The following is a 16,912-nucleotide window of genomic DNA, read 5'->3' as shown; positions in this document are numbered from 1 at the left end:
GTTTATGATACGAAGGTGATGAGTGGGGCTCATTCACAAAGGATCTAACAATGGCCAGGGATGGCATCTGAGCTTGTTACCATTGACATGCCGCCAGCCGTCTCACTTACATCCCAAGAGGGCTCTTGACCCGTCTCATAACAAAGGCCGAGCATGCCGCCTGCCGTGTAATGTTCTGGCTGATGAGAATGGCCCCTGCATCGGCTTCCCTCCTGATATTAATATCTTCCCGCATTACACACCAGTCCGCCAACACTCACCGCATTGTGTCGCATATCATGGACTGAAAGGGAGAGTCTAGTCTTAAAGCTGAAAGATGAAAATTAAAGTCCAGGCATTAAAATATAGTTCTCAAAAGCCACAAAGGATATAAATCCACCGAATGCCTTTTACAAACCCAGATATTACCTTGTAAAAGTAGCAGTGACATCATCATTGCGCTGTGCATAGCCAGAGCTGTGGAAGGGGCCCAGCAGGCTCCACCTACTACAGGTTGCCTGCAGAAAACTGCAGGAGGGGGTGGGGACAAGACCAGTCACCCTGCACAAGGAGAGAGCGCAGCAGCGAGTTGTCTTTATTACAGGAAGAAAGTCTCACACTGGATGACTGCACAGATATGGAAGAAATGCACAAAACACACCAGGATTGAAGGAGTAATCCACATGGCATTTGTATTTTCTTGTTACGGAGTTCAGATTTAAGGCAGCTCTGTAATGTTTAAAGTGTTACTAATCCCACCACAGTACAATCAGTCTGTAGATGCAGTAAAGCATGCTTGTTATATGCACTGTGGAACCTAAGGGGTTAATCCTCTGCATTGTGTAAAAAGGCTATTTAATCCTGTCTTCTCCGCTCCTTCTCTTGTTCAAATGTCCACCTGATGAGACAGACTGAACTCGTAGCCACATGCACACGCTCAGTTTGGTGTGTATTGCTAGAAAGGTTTTATGTTTTTTTTCTTGGGAGAGTGCATGTTCTGCATTCTCCTAGAGCAGAAAGAAAGCTTTAACAAGCTTTAACCAGTGCTCAGCTAGACACTGATGGAAGTCACATGACTGCTCTAACTGCTGATGAGAAAAGGTATTTAGCAGTTTATATTTACTAAAATAATTGTATTTCCCTGTTCTGTGTACTGTGGGAGACCAGATATAGTGAATGAAGGGTCCGGGGAGAGCAGATATAGTGAATGCGGGGTCCAGGGAGACCAGATATAGTGAATGCAGGGTCCGGGGAGACCAGATATAATGAATGCAGGGTCTGGGGAGACCAGATATAGTGAATGCAGGGTCCGGGGAGACCAGATATAGTGAATGCAGGGTCTGGGGAGACCAGATATAGTGAATGCAGGGTCTGGGGAGACCAGATATAGTGAATGCAGGGTCCGGGGAGACCAGATATAATGAATGCAGGGTCTGGGGAGACCAGATATAGTGAATGCAGGGTCCGGGGAGACCAGATATAGTGAATGCAGGGTCCGGGGAGACCAGATATAATGAATGCAGGGTCTGGGGAGACCAGATATAGTGAATGCAGGGTCCGGAGAGACCAGATATAGTGAATGCAGGGTCCGGGGAGACCAGATATAATGAATGCAGGGTCCGGGGAGACCAGATATAGTGAATGCAGGGTCCGGGGAGACCAGATATAGTGAATGCAGGGTCCAGGGAGACCAGATATAGGGAATGCAGGGTCCAGGGAGACCAGATATAGTGAATGCAGGGTCCGGGGAGACCAGATATAGTGAATGCAGGGTCCGGGGAGACCAGATATAATGAATGCAGGGCCCAGGGAGACCAGATATAGTGAATGCAGGGTCCGGGGAGACCGGATATAGTGAATGCAGGGTCCGGGGAAACCAGATATAGTGAATGTGGGGTCCGGGGAAACCAGATATAGTGAATGCGGGGTCCGGGGAAACCAGATATAGTGAATGCAGGGTCCAGGGAGACCAGATATAGTGAATGCAGGATCCAGGGAGACCAGATATAGTGAATGCAGGGTCCGGGGAGGCCAGATATAGTGAATGCAGGGTCCGGGGTTTAGTAACAATTTAAGGGCCAGTTCACACCACATGAAGTCCAGTGCTTTTGTTTTCTGCATCAAAAACGCATTGATAGTAGGTTACATGGTTTCCAATGGCATAGTTCACACCAGTGCGCTCAGTTCCAGTGCATTCCACTTCCATAAAAAAAGTAAAACATGCTGCATTTTGTTCTGCACTGAATTGTACTGCAACGCAGTAAAAGGCATTGAAAACACACCAGAACACAACAACGGTTTTTATTTAAGTTGAAGAAAAAGAGATGAGAAGAAATGAACTGGAACACATCAAAAATGCATCAAAAACGCACATACAGAAAAGCATCTGGAACACAGTTCGCACCACATACAGTCCAGTACATCTTTTTTCTGATTCAAACCGCATTGATAGTACGTTACATGGTTTCCAATGGCATAGTTCACACCAGTGCGTTGCAGTTCCAGAAAAAAAAAAGTTGAACATGCTGCATTTTGTCTGCACTGAACTGTACTCGAACGCAGTAAAATGCACAAAAATTCACTGGAACGCACCACTATCTATCTATCTATCTATCTATCTATCTATCTATCTATCCCGTATCTATCAATCTATCTATCTATCTATCTATCTATCTATCTATTATCTATCTATCTATTATCTATCTATCTATCTATCTATCTATCTATCTATCTATCTATCCATCTATCTATCTATCTATCTATCTATCTATCTATCTATCTATCTATTATCTATCAATCTATCTATCTATCTATTATCTATCTATCTATCTATCTATCTATCTATCTATCTATCTCAGTGGTTCTCAACCTTTCTAATGCCGCGACCCCTTAATACAGTTCCTCATGTTGTGGTGACCCCCAACCATAAAATTATTTTCGTTGCTACTTCATAACTGTAAATTTGCAGTGGGAGGAGTAGTGCCACGTCATTGGTATCAGTGGTAGGAATAGTGCCCCATCATTGGTGTCAGTGGGGGGAATAGTGCCCCATCATAGGTGTCAGTGGGGGGAATAGTGCCCCATCATTGGTGTCAGTGGGAGGAATAGTGCCCCATCATAGGTGTCAGTGGGGGGAATAGTGCCCCATCATTGGTGTCAGTGGGGGGAATAGTGCCCCATCATTGGTGTCAGTGGGAGTAATAGTTCCCCATCATTGGTGTCAGTGGGGGGAATAGTGCCCCATCATTGGTGTCAGTGGGAGGAATAGTGCCCCATCACTGGTGTCAGTGGGAGGAATAGTGTCCCATCACTGGTGTCAGTGGGAGGAATAGTGTCCCATCACTGATGTCAGTGGGAGGAATAGTGCCCCAACACTGGTATCAGTGGGAGGAATAGTGCCCCATCATTGGTGTCAGTGGGAGGAACAGTGCCCCATCATTGGTATCAGTGGGAGGAATAGTGCCCCATCATTGGTGTCAGTGGGAGGAATAGTGCCCCATCATTGGTGTCAGTGGGAGGAATAGTGCCCCCTCATTGGTGTCAGTGGGGGGAATAGTGCCCCCTCATTGGTGTCAGTGGGGGGAATAGTGCCCCATCATTGGTGTCAGTGGGAGGAATAGTGCCCCCTCATTGGTGTCAGTGGGGGGAATAGTGCCCCATCATTGGTGTCAGTGGGAGGAATAGTGCCCCATCATTGGTGTCAGTGGGAGGAATAGTGCCCCATCACTGGTGTCAGTGGGAGAAATAGTGTCCCATCACTGATGTCAGTGGGAGGAAAAGTGCCCCATCATTGGTGTCAGTGGGAGGAATAGTGCCCCCATCATTGGTGTCAGTGGGAGGAATAGTGCCCCGTCATTGGTGTCAGTGGGAGGAATAGTGCCCCCATCATTGGTGTCAGTGGGAGGAATAGTGCCCCATCATTTGTATCAGGGGGAGCAATAGTGCCCCAACATTGGTATCAGTGGGAGGAATAGTGCCCCATCGTTGGTATCAGTGGGAGAAATAGTGCCCCATCATTGGTGTCAGTGGGAGGAATAGTGCCCCATCGTTGGTGTCAGTGGGGGGAGGAATAGTGCCCCATCGTTGGTGTCAGTGGGGGGGAGGAATAGTGCCCCATCTTTGGTGTCAGTGGGGGGAGGAATAGTGCCCCATTGTTGGTGTCAGTGCGGGGAGGAATAGTGCCCCATCATTGGTATTAGTGACACCAATGATGGGGCACTATTCCTCCCACTGACACCAATGATACTTACCTTGCTGACCGCTGCTCCAGCCTGGGCTCGCTCCCTCCCTCTCCCATGGCACAGACACTTACCGGTCAGATGTCTTCCTTCTCCGGCCGCTCTCCTCCTCTTCACTCGCTCGATCTTCGCGGTGCCGCTCGGCTCCTCCTCTCCAAGCTCCACCTCCTCGCCGGTGATTGTCCGCCTGTGTGCCTCTCCTGAGCTACAGTTCCGGCGGCCAATCACCGGCGACGGATTGATCCCGGGGGTGTGTCCAGATGACAGGGACGGCATGTCATCCCGCCTACACCTGGAGACGGATAGAGGAGCGGTGTCTCGGTTTCTAAGGCCATCGGAAATATGTGTTTTCCGATGGTCTTAGACGACCCCTGTGAAAGTGTCGTTCGACCCCCAAAGGGGTCGCGACCCCCAGGTTGAGAACCGCTGATCTATCTATCTATCTATCTATCTATCTATCTATCTATCTATCTATTATCTATCTATCTATTATCTATCAATCTATCTATCTATCAATCTATCTATCTATTATCTATCTATCCCATATCTATCAATCTATCTATCTATCTATCTATCTATCTATCTATCTATCTATCTATCATCTATCTATCTATCTATCTATCTATTATCTATCTATCTATTATCTATCTATTATCTATCTATCTATTATCTATCTATCCCGTATCTATCTATCTATTATCTATCTATCTATCTATCTATCTATCTATCTATCTATCTATCTATCTATTATCTATCTATCTATTATCTATCTATCTATCTATCTATCTATCTATCTATTATCTATCTATCTATCTATTATCTATCTATCCCATATCTATCAATCTATCTATCTATCTATCTATCTATCTATCTATCTATCTATCTATCTATCATCTATCTATCTATCTATCTATTATCTATCTATCTATTATCTATCTATTATCTATCTATCTATTATCTATCTATCCCGTATCTATCTACCTATTATCTATCTATCTATCTATCTATCTATCTATCTATTATCTATCTATCTATTATCTATCTATTCCGTATCTATCTATCTATTATCTATCTATCTATCTATCTATCTATCTATCTATCTATCTATTATCTATCTATCTATTATCTATCTATCTATCTATTATCTATCTATCTATTATCTATCTATCTATCCCGTATCTATCTATCTATTATCTATCTATCTATCTATCTATCTATCTATCTATCTATCTATCTATCTATCTATCTATCTATTATCTATCTATCTATTATCTATCTATTCCGTATCTATCTATCTATTATCTATCTATCTATCTATCTATCTATCTATTATCTATCTATCTATTATCTATCAATCTATCTATCTATCTATCTATCTATCTATCTATCTATCAATCTATCTATCTATTATCTATCTATCTATCTACCTATTATCTATCTATTTATTATCTATCTATCATCTATCTATCTATTATCTATCTATCTATTATCTATCTATCCCATATCTATCAATCTATCTATCTATCTATCAATCTATCTATCTATCTATCTATCTATCTATCATCTATCTATCTATCTATCTATCTATCTATCTATCTATCTATTATCTATCTATCTATTATCTATCTATCCCGTATCTATCTGTCTATTATCTATCTATCTATCTATCTATCTATTATCTATCTATCCCGTATCTATCTATCTATTATCTATCTATCTATTATCTATCAATCTATCTATCTATCAATCTATCTATCTATTATCTATCTATCCCATATCTATCAATCTATCTATCTATCTATCTATCTATCTATCTATCTATCTATCTATCTATCTATCATCTATCTATCTATCTATCTATCTATTATCTATCTATCTATTATCTATCTATTATCTATCTATCTATTATCTATCTATCCCGTATCTATCTATCTATTATCTATCTATCTATCTATCTATCTATCTATCTATCTATCTATCTATCTATTATCTATCTATCTATTATCTATCTATCTATCTATCTATCTATCTATCTATCTATCTATTATCTATCTATCTATCTATTATCTATCTATCCCATATCTATCAATCTATCTATCTATCTATCTATCTATCTATCTATCTATCTATCTATCTATCTATCATCTATCTATCTATCTATTATCTATCTATCTATTATCTATCTATTATCTATCTATCTATTATCTATCTATCCCGTATCTATCTATCTATTATCTATCTATCTATCTATCTATCTATCTATCTATCTATCTATTATCTATCTACCTATTATCTATCTATCTATCTATCTATCTATCTATCTATCTATCTATTATCTATCTATCTATTATCTATCTATTCCGTATCTATCTATCTATTATCTATCTATCTATCTATCTATCTATCTATCTATCTATTATCTATCTATCTATTATCTATCTATCTATCTATTATCTATCTATCTATTATCTATCTATCTATCTATCCCGTATCTATCTATCTATTATCTATCTATCTATCTATCTATCTATCTATCTATCTATCTATCTATCTATCTATTATCTATCTATCTATTATCTATCTATTCCGTATCTATCTATCTATTATCTATCTATCTATCTATCTATCTATCTATCTATCTATTATCTATCTATCTATTATCTATCAATCTATCTATCTATCTATCTATCTATCTATCTATCAATCTATCTATCTATTATCTATCTATCTATCTACCTATTATCTATCTATTTATTATCTATCTATCATCTATCTATCTATTATCTATCTATCTATTATCTATCTATCCCATATCTATCAATCTATCTATCTATCTATCAATCTATCTATCTATCTATCTATCTATCTATCTATCTATCATCTATCTATCTATCTATCTATCTATCTATCTATCTATCTATCTATCTATCTATCTATTATCTATCTATCTATTATCTATCTATCCCGTATCTATCTGTCTATTATCTATCTATCTATCTATCTATCTATTATCTATCTATCCCGTATCTATCTATCTATTATCTATCTATCTATCTATCTATCTATCTATCTATCTATCTATTATCTGTCTATATATCTATCCATCTATTATCTATCTATCCCGTATCTATCTATCTATTATCTATCTATCTATCTATCTATCTATCTATCTATCTATCTATCTATCTATCTCTATCTATCTATCGATCTATCGATCTATCTAATATATGAAGAATCTGCAGATAACATTTTGGCAGTGAGGAATATTTGTCCTGTTGGCTGCTGACAGCTGTGTAGATTGGATGTCAGGGCAGGTGGAAGGTTAATGGTGGAATGTACACACACTGACAGATGAATCTATATCTGTCCTCCTACACAATCATCTACACTGAGCACAACTTCCATAACTACAGAAGAAGAGTCTGCATGTGTTCCCTGTGAGCCCCATCCCATGGGAGGACGGCTCCACCACAACTGGGATTTACCTCCTAATTATTACAATTATTATATATCATTATTATTCTGTATACAGGTGGTATTGGGTAGAATCCTTATCTCCAATCTTTAAAGGAGAAGTACAGCCAAACCTCTTTTGTCTGTACTAATGTGCATCACAGGAGTGTAGTTCATTCTGCACACCTGTGACCCATTTTCAGCTGACAGGCTGAAGCCCGCTGCTGGCTGATATCATTCAGCCAAGTCTGACATCACTCAGCCAAGTCTGACATCACTCAGCCAGGTCTGACATCACTCAGCCAAGTCTGACATCACTCAGCCAGGTCTGACATCACTCAGCCAGGTCTGACATCACTCAGCCAGGTCTGACATCACTCAGCCAAGTCTGACATCACTCAGCCAGGTCTGACATCACTTAGCCAAGTCTGACATCACTCAGCCAAGTCTGACATCACTCAGCCAGGTCTGACATCACTCAGCCAGGTCTGACATCACTCAGCCAGGACTGACATCACTCAGCCGGTCCAGGCTGGGCAAAGATCCCGACTTTAAAGTCGCAATCCTCCCCAAAGTCTAAAGCAGCACCTGGCTCAGCCTCTCTGCGGCGGTGAGAACTCATGTTATGTGATCGCTTCTCACACTTAGAGCTGGCGGGAGACATATGCAGCATTGGACCAATGCTGCTTCCACCTAGGTAAGTACAATTGGGGGGGGGACACGTTTAATCCTCATCTCTCTCCTCTCTCTTTTCTTCTCTGTCCTTTCCTCTGTTTATCTTTCTCATCTCTCCTCTCCTCACCCATCTCTTTCTTTTTCTTTTCTAATTTTCTTTTCTGTCTTCACCTTTTCCCCTCCCATCTCCATTCATTTTATTTCCTTTTCCCAGCTTTTTCCTGCCTCTCCTTTTTTTCTCTCCTCTCCTCTTTTTCTCTGCTCTCCTCTTTTTCCTCTCCTCTTTTTTTCTCTCCTCTTCTCTTTTCTACCCTCCTCTCCTCCTTTTGTTCTCCTCTCCTTTCTTCTTTTTTCCCTTCTCCATAGCCTCTACTGTCTTCGTATGTTCTTTCCTCTTTACCCCTTTCTTTTTCCTTCACTGCTCCTCATGGTTTCTCTCCTCAGTTCTCTCCTCTTCCTCTTCTCTCCTCCCTTTATTTTTTTCTCATTTCCTCTCTTTTCTCTCCCCCCTATCATCCTCTTTCTTCATGTCTCTTCTCTCCTCTTCCATTCTTTTCTAATCTTCACTGCTCCCTTTCCTCTTCTCCCTTTTTCTTCTTTTCTCTTCTCTCTCCTCTCTCCTTTCCTCTTCTCTGTCCTCACTTATTCTCTTTCCTCCCCCCCCTCCCCTCCTCTTCTCTTCTCTTTTCTCTTCTCTTCTCTCCTTCTTTCTCTTCCTATCGCTCCTTTCCTCTTCTCTCTCTCCTCTTTTTCCTTCTCCTCTCCTCTTCTCTCCTCTCCTCTTCTCTCTCCTCTCACCTCTTCTCTCTACTCTCTCATCTCCTCTCATCTCTGCTCTCCTCTTCTCTCTCCTCTCCTCTTCTCTCTCCTCTCTCCTCTTCTCTCTCCTCTTCTCTCTACTCTCTTATCTCCTCTCCTCTCCTCTCTGCTCTCCTCTTCTCTCTCCTCTCTCCTTTTCTCTCCCCTCTCCTCTTCTCTTCTCCTCTTCTCTATCCTCCCCTCTATTCTACCTCTCCTGTTTCTCTCTTCTCTCTCTCCTCTTCTCTTCTCTTCTCCTCTTCTCTATCCTCCCCTCTATTCTACCTCTCCTGTGTCCTCTTTTTTCTCTACTCTCCTCTGCTCTCTTCTACTTCTTTCTCTTCCCTTCACTCCTTTCCTCTTCTCTCTCCTCTCCTCCCTCCTTCCCTTTCTACTTTCCTCCCCTCGCCCCTCACCCCTCACCCCTCCTTCAATACCCTCCCTCCCTCCTCTCCTGTGCTCCATTCTCTCCATTTTTACCCCCTTTCTTTTATCATTCCACTCTCCTCTCTCTATTCTCTGACCTCCTCTCTCTTCTTATCTTCTCTCCTCCTCTATCCTCCTCTCTTCTCTCTTTCTCTATCACATATCCCTCTGTAGCCGGTACAATTATTGGATGTTCTCTCGTCAATTTTTAAACATAAAACTACCCTTTCTTGCCGTGAAGCAATTCCTAAAGCTGAATCTGTCCCGTCATCATGCTGCCTTCCTGTGTCCCTCGGAATAATTAATTTGATCAAGTTCCTATTAAAAAGTACTTATTAATGGTCAGCCCCGTTATTAGCGCCTCGCTCTTGGCATCTAGCGCCCACTGCCTGTGAATTGTGTGTGTGACACGGAGCCAGAAACCAGCGCTAAACTGTTGTAATTGGCTGAAAATTTCCAATGCGGATCTAATTGGTTGTGATAATCAATCAAATTCACTAAAAGGCGCCCAATTCATGTAGGCAAATTATCGGGAGAACTCTGCCAGACGTCCTGTGTGCAGCACAGAAATGAATGGGATGTGAGATATTCGCTTCATCTAATCATCTAATCTGAGATCCGTGAAAGAGCAGCAAGATGAGAATTATAGATGGGAATCCGCCCAACACGAGATTAAAATACTCCGTCTGTGTCAGAGCGTCCTCTTCATGTGGATATTGTATGGCTGGACAATGGCTGTCCCTCGGTTTATCTTCTTCTGGATGCTGCTGCTTCCTGTATGGAATCTAATTACATTCCGGGACCCCGTTGTCCCATGCTGATGGCCAATTTAGGCTAAAGAAGGCTCAGAAAGAAAAATTAAAACTGAACTCCAGACACAAAAATGTTCTTTTAAATGTATTCCTCGATAGCCGCAAAGGAAATAATTCCCCTTGTTTGCACTAAATGCTTTTGCAAACTTAGATATTACCTTGTAAAAGTAGCATCACTGTGATGTACATAGCCTGTGCAGAGCTGTGGGAGGGGCCTAGAAGGCTCCACCCATGACAGGCTGCCTGCAGAAAAGTACAGGAGGGGCGGAGACAAGACCAGTCACCCTGCACAAGGAGAGAGAACAGCAGTGATCGGTCTTTATTCCAAGAAGTTTCATGCTGGATAACTGCACAGATCTGGAAGAAATAAACAAAGCTCACCAAGATCCAAGAAGAATACACATGAGGGATGTATTTAGACAATGTTTGCTGATCCCTGGAGTTGAGCTTTTAAAGCACTCTGAGATAAGCAGTCAGGAAGTCATCACCTCAAATGTATTACTTTCTTGTTCTCCACCTTCAGGTTTGACATGTTCCTGTATAATCCCCCCATCCCCCACCCTACTGAGATGGCAAGTAGATCAGGCATTGGCGTAATCAGCGGTTTACAGTCTCTGACAGTCAAGCAAAAATAACAAAGTAAAATGTAATATCTCTTTAAAAGACAAAATTACAAAATCATCTTTTGCTGCGCTATTTAGCTTTGATCCAGATTTTTTTCCCTACTTTAACTTTTCTGCCATTAGATGTCTGATGGTCAACATCATTCGGCCCACTTCCTTCCCAGGTCATCCTGAACTCACCCCAGTCAGTGAAATCACTTTGAAGTCACTGTGTCACCCTGCTCTCTCCTCCTATCAGCACGCTCATTGTCAGCACATGAACTGACTGGCTTCTTGTGCTGCTTCTTCCTCTCACACTGCAGCCCTGCTCCATAAAGACTGCAAGAGGCTGATACCAGACCAGGGGCGGACTGACCATTTGGAAACGCGGACACTGCTCGAGGGCCCGGGGTCAGTAGGGGGCCCCATGAGATGCCCCCTTTTTCATAGGCTTTTTTGAGTTTGGGCAAGGACACAGGGGCCCCATGATCCCCTATTGCCCGGGGTCCCCATGAGTTGTCAGTCCGTCCCTGGTCAATAGTGTGACAGAGATGCACAGAACCATTATTCCACCCGTCTGTACCACGGAGTAACAACCCTGAAGTAATGTCAGTCTGCCCCTGTACCAGACACATTCAGGTACTAAATATATATATATATTGATGTAATGTAATGTCACTGATTTTAGGTCACATTCAGGTGTCTACACTGTCTATTATTATTATTATATAGGATTTATATGGCGCCAACAGTTTGCTCAGCACTTTACAATATACAGGGAGACAATACAGTAACAATACAGTTCAATACAAGATGGATAGGAGGGCCCTGATCCTGGGAGCTTACAATCTAAGCATATATATATATATATATATATACATATATACACTATATTGCCATAAGTATTGGCCCCGCCCTCCAAATCATTGGATTCAGGTTTTCCAATCACTTCCATGGACACAGGTGTATACAATCATCACCTAGACATGCAGACTGCTTCTACAAACATTGGTGAAAGAATGGGTCGCTCTCAGGAGCTCAGTGACTCCAAGCGTGGATAGGTTGTCACCTGTGCAATAAGTCCATCCGTGACATATCCTGGCTACTAAATATTCCACGCTCAACTGTTAGTGGGATTATAACAAAGTGGAAGCAACTGGGAACAACAGCAACTCAGCCACCAAGTGGTAGGCCACGTCACATGACAGAGCGGGGTCAGCGCATGCTGAAGCGCACAGTGCGCAGAAGTCGCCATCTGTCTGCAGAGTCAATAGCTAAAGACATTCAAACTTGGTGTGGCCTTCAGATTAGCACAAGATTAGTGCGTAGAGAGCTTCATGGAATGGGTTTCCATGGCCGAGCAACTGCATTCAAGCCTTACATCACCAAGTGCAATGCAAAGCGTCAGATGCCGCAGTGTAAAGCATGCCGCCACTGGACTCTAGAGCAGAGGAGACGTGTTCTCTGCAGTGACTAATCACGCTTCTCTGTCTGGCAATCTGATGGATGTGTCTGGGTTTGGCAGTTGCCAGGAGAACGGTACTTGCCTGACTGCATTGTGCCAAATGTAAAGTTTGGTGGAGGGGGGATTATGGTGTGGGGTTGTTCTTCAGGGGTTGGGCTTGGCCCCCTAGTTCCAGTGAAGGGAACTCTTAAGGCGTCAGCATACCAAGACATTTTGGACAATTTCATGCTCCCAACTTTGTGGGAAGAGTTTGGGGATGGCCCCTTCCTGTTCCAACATGACTGCACATCAGTGCACAAACCAAGGTCCATAAAGACATGGAGGAGTCAGTTTGGGGTGGAGGAACTTGACTGTCCTGCACAGAGTCCTGACCTCAACCCCATAGAACACCTTTGGGATGAATTAGAGCGGAGACTGTGAGCCAGGCCTCCTCCCCCGACATCAGTGCCTGACCTGACAAATGTGCTTCTGGAAGAATGGTCCAACCTTCCCATAGACACCCTCCTAAACCTTGTGGACGGCCTTCCCAGAAGAGTTGAAGCTGTTATAGCTGCAAAGGGCGGGGCCAACTCCATATTGAACCCTACGGACTAAGACTGGGGGGCCATTAAAGGTCATGTGCGTGGAAAGGCTGGCCGACCAATACTTTTGGCAATATAGTGTATATATATATAAACTGTGCTGAGAAATGTATTTTGTTTGCTATATGCATATAGTTACAAATTGGGACGGTTGGGCAGTTGCGGTGGCGGTTGCCATTTTTGTTTAACTGGAATTAACACAGCCAGCATTGGACGCCTTGAGCTAGCTTTGTGTTTTGCTGGGTTTCTGGTGTGTCCCTGCACGTTTAAGGAGGAATGGGCTCCCTCCAGACATGCCTGTCCTTAATTTATCCAATGCTATATAAGCTCCAACATGGAATCTCTCACAGACTATTATTATTATACAGGATTTATATATTATTATTATTATTATACAGGATTTATGGCGCCAACAGTTTGCTCAACGATTTACAATATAACGGGAGACAATACAACAATAATACAGTTCAATACAAGAGGGTTAGGAGGGCCTGATCCTGGGAGCTTACAATCTAAGAGACTAGAGTTAGAACTGCTCTGTACACAGGGACCTTGATGAGGAGGTTCAGCTTCCACATATATTTGTAAATATTGTGGCATTAAAACCTTTAAGTCCCGTAAGTTTGAGAGTGTGACCTCCATGGATCAAATTTGTTTTTCCAGTACATCCCACAGATTCTCAACTTATTGAGATCTGGACAATTTGGAGGCCAAGTTAATATTTTGAACTCATTGTTTTTTCCTCAAACCATTCTTGACCCATTTTTGCAGTGTGGCAGGGTGCATTATCCTGCTGAAAGAGGCAACTGCCATCAATAAATATCATTTCCATGAAGGGGTGTACTTGGTCACCAGCAATATTTAGGTAGGTGGTACGTGTCAAGTTAGATCCACATAAACAGCAAGACCCAAGCAGGGGCGGACTGACAACTCATGGGGCCCCTGGGCAATAGGGGATCATGGGGCCCCTGTGTCCTTGCCCAAATTCAAAAAAGCTTATGAAAAAGGTACCAGGGGCATCTCATGGGGCCCCCTACTGACCCCGGGCCCTCGGGCAGTGCCCGAGTTTCCAAATGGTCAGTCCGCCCCTGGACCCAAGGTTTCCTAGCAGAACATTGGTCAAAGCATCACAGCTTGCCTTCTACCCATACTGCATCCTTGCGTCATCCCTTGCCAAGGTAAGCCACACATCCGGCTATCCACATGATGTAAAAGAAGATGGCAATTATTAAACCAGGCCACCTTCTTCCATTACTCCGTGGTCCAGTTCTGATGCTCATGTTACTATTGTAGACACATTAGGCTGTGGACAAGGCTCAGCATGGGCACCCTGACTGATCTGTGGCTATGCAGCCCCATACACAACAAACTGTGATGTCCATTTTTTCTGCTTTCAACACATCAACTTTATGAACATGTTTACTTGCTGCCTAACATATCACGCCAACTTTCAGATGCCCTTGTCATTCCCTTAACCTGTCTGTGATGTTATGGCTGATTGATGTATATATTGTGGAGGAGAGGTAACCAAGGGATCCACCTCTAGAAACTTGTCCACATCATTCCTGTTAGTCGCCCTTTAATAAAAAGGTGCACATTTAGTAATACCCACGGTCACTGAGCACTTCTAGAACTCATCATTTTGGGATGAAATTTGGATTTTTCAGCGTGGGGGCCAAATGCCATCGCCATCGTAGGAGGAGGAGAGTCTTACAGGAAAATTCTTCTTCTTCATACTTCTCTTATTTTTAGCCCAGCTTTTCTGCACAGTTGTTGAGACTTAAGTTACATGCCAATGCTTGGGTCCGAATCCTGGCAAGACTCTTAAGAGTTGATCCCTGATATATTTTTAATAAAGTGTCTTATATTTCCTCCTTGTGAGTCACGGCATTCCAAGAGGGGGACACTAAATCCAGAAGCATGCCTATATATGACGGGGGCCCAGAATAGAGCGCGGCTTTATAATATCGCCCCTTCTGGGTGCATTACTGAGGAAGATGAGTAGACGGCACAGTACATAAGAGGAACGGATCTGTAGGTCTCATCCTGAGTCTATGTCAGACCCCACTAACTGTCCGTTCCCCAGAATCCTCTGCTCTCCATCGTGGTCAGCACAGTGATAAGTAGTTTGCAAGACTTTCCTCCAGTACAAATGGCTTCCTAAGTGGGTTCTATAGTGCTTCGAGTGCATCTCATACCCCGTGGTTTATAATATTCCTTGTATCTCATTCTGTATAACTTTGCTTTGATGTTTCTCTTGGTTGTACACAACAGGTACTCTTTAAAAGTCTAAACTGGGCATACAACCATAGTTTTTTAGCCTGCAGGAACTATATGCCCTAGCATAACGTGCCTACAAGGAGATGCTGGGACTCGTAGTATCATGGCCGTTGGCTGATCCTTACCATTGACCTGCAAAATGGTTAATATTCAGCACCATTTGGTTCCCATTTAAGCAATTCAATCCTCAACTGAAGAAAATGGACTCAAAGTCCTAACAAGACAAATGTGCAAAACCAAACCAAAGGTGCCCAGTCTGGAATCAAACTCAAAATGTGATTGGCTGTTGTGCATCCTGCACTCTGCACATTCTCAGCCTATAGGACAAAGACTCATTAGATCCACTGCTCACAGAAAAGGGGCCAAGAAGAGGGTTACCATTGTCCTAGTGGCATTGGGGGTCTCTCTATTTGTGGCTTAGAACCCAACTCCAGCTACAACCTATTTTATGGTTTTGGATGGAAAAGGGCAAGGGTGTAACCTGTTTCCTGATTTGCTTGTCCCAGTAGGAGGGGGTGTCCACAGTGGAGAAATGGACAGGAATAAAAGCCTTCATTTGCATCCCCCACTTAACTTATAGCCATCACACATTCACGTCAAATAAATGGACAAGAGGGAGGAGTGACAGATCGTCTGTCTCCTGTTGGAGAGATGTGGTGTACTTCCTGTTACAGTGACCACACAGGAAGTGAAGGGAAAAGCTCCCCAATGGTGACAGAAGCCTGGCACACCCCCCCCCCCCCCCATCCACTGTGTCCTAAACTAATTCAAACGTTTTTTCCCAGAGTTGCACTTTAAAGAGAAAAGGAACTTCAATCTCAGTTATCTAGGGAACAATGATTGAGGAAAGCGTGGAAATGGAAAGACACGAAATGTGTGACACCCTGCAAATATTCAGTAAGAGTAAAATGTAACAATGGAAAACCCTAAAAGATTGCAGAACACTTAAGGCTCTATTGATAAAAGTTTTTATAAAGTCCTAACAAGATTCACACATTTTCAAATTCGATTTGTTTTGAAAAATGTGTGAATCCTGGGTGAAAGTTGTGTGAAATAGTTTCTGAATAGTCCCCCGGGGCGGGGGCGATTTACTAAAGCCGGAGAAGACAGAATCTAGTGCAGCTGTGCATAGTAACCAATCCGATTCTAATGCAGGTCAGGGTCGGACTGACCATTTGGAAACTCGGGCACTGCTCGAGGGCCCGGGGTCAGTAGGGGGCCCCATGAGATGCCCCTGGTACCTTTTTCATAGGCTTTTTTGAGTTTGGGCAAGGACACAGGGGCCCCATGATCCCCAATTGCCCGGGGGCCCCATGAGTTGTCAGTCCGCCCCTGATGCAGGTCATACACGGGTCAAATTCCAAAAAATTGTCCTTAGAAAATCGAAAATTTTGTGCGTTTTGTAATGCGATGGTGCCACCATTGATTTCAAAATTCAACCAACCAAGCCTTCAATTTTTCCTCATGTTGCTACAGAAAAGAATTTTCGTGGCCAAGAATTTTCTTTTCTTTCCAGGTCACTGCTTCATATTTCTTGCACGATTCTCCCATCATTGATTCGAAATTTGTTAGTTTTTCAAAAAATTTCCGATCACTCAAATTC

This window comes from Staurois parvus, unplaced genomic scaffold (genome assembly GCF_062004578.1).
Source record: "Staurois parvus isolate SC_StPar_1 unplaced genomic scaffold, SC_StPar_1.0 ptg000918l, whole genome shotgun sequence".
In the NCBI taxonomy this organism is placed as follows: Eukaryota; Metazoa; Chordata; class Amphibia; order Anura; family Ranidae; genus Staurois; species Staurois parvus.
Note: the sequence above shows the minus strand (reverse complement) of the source record.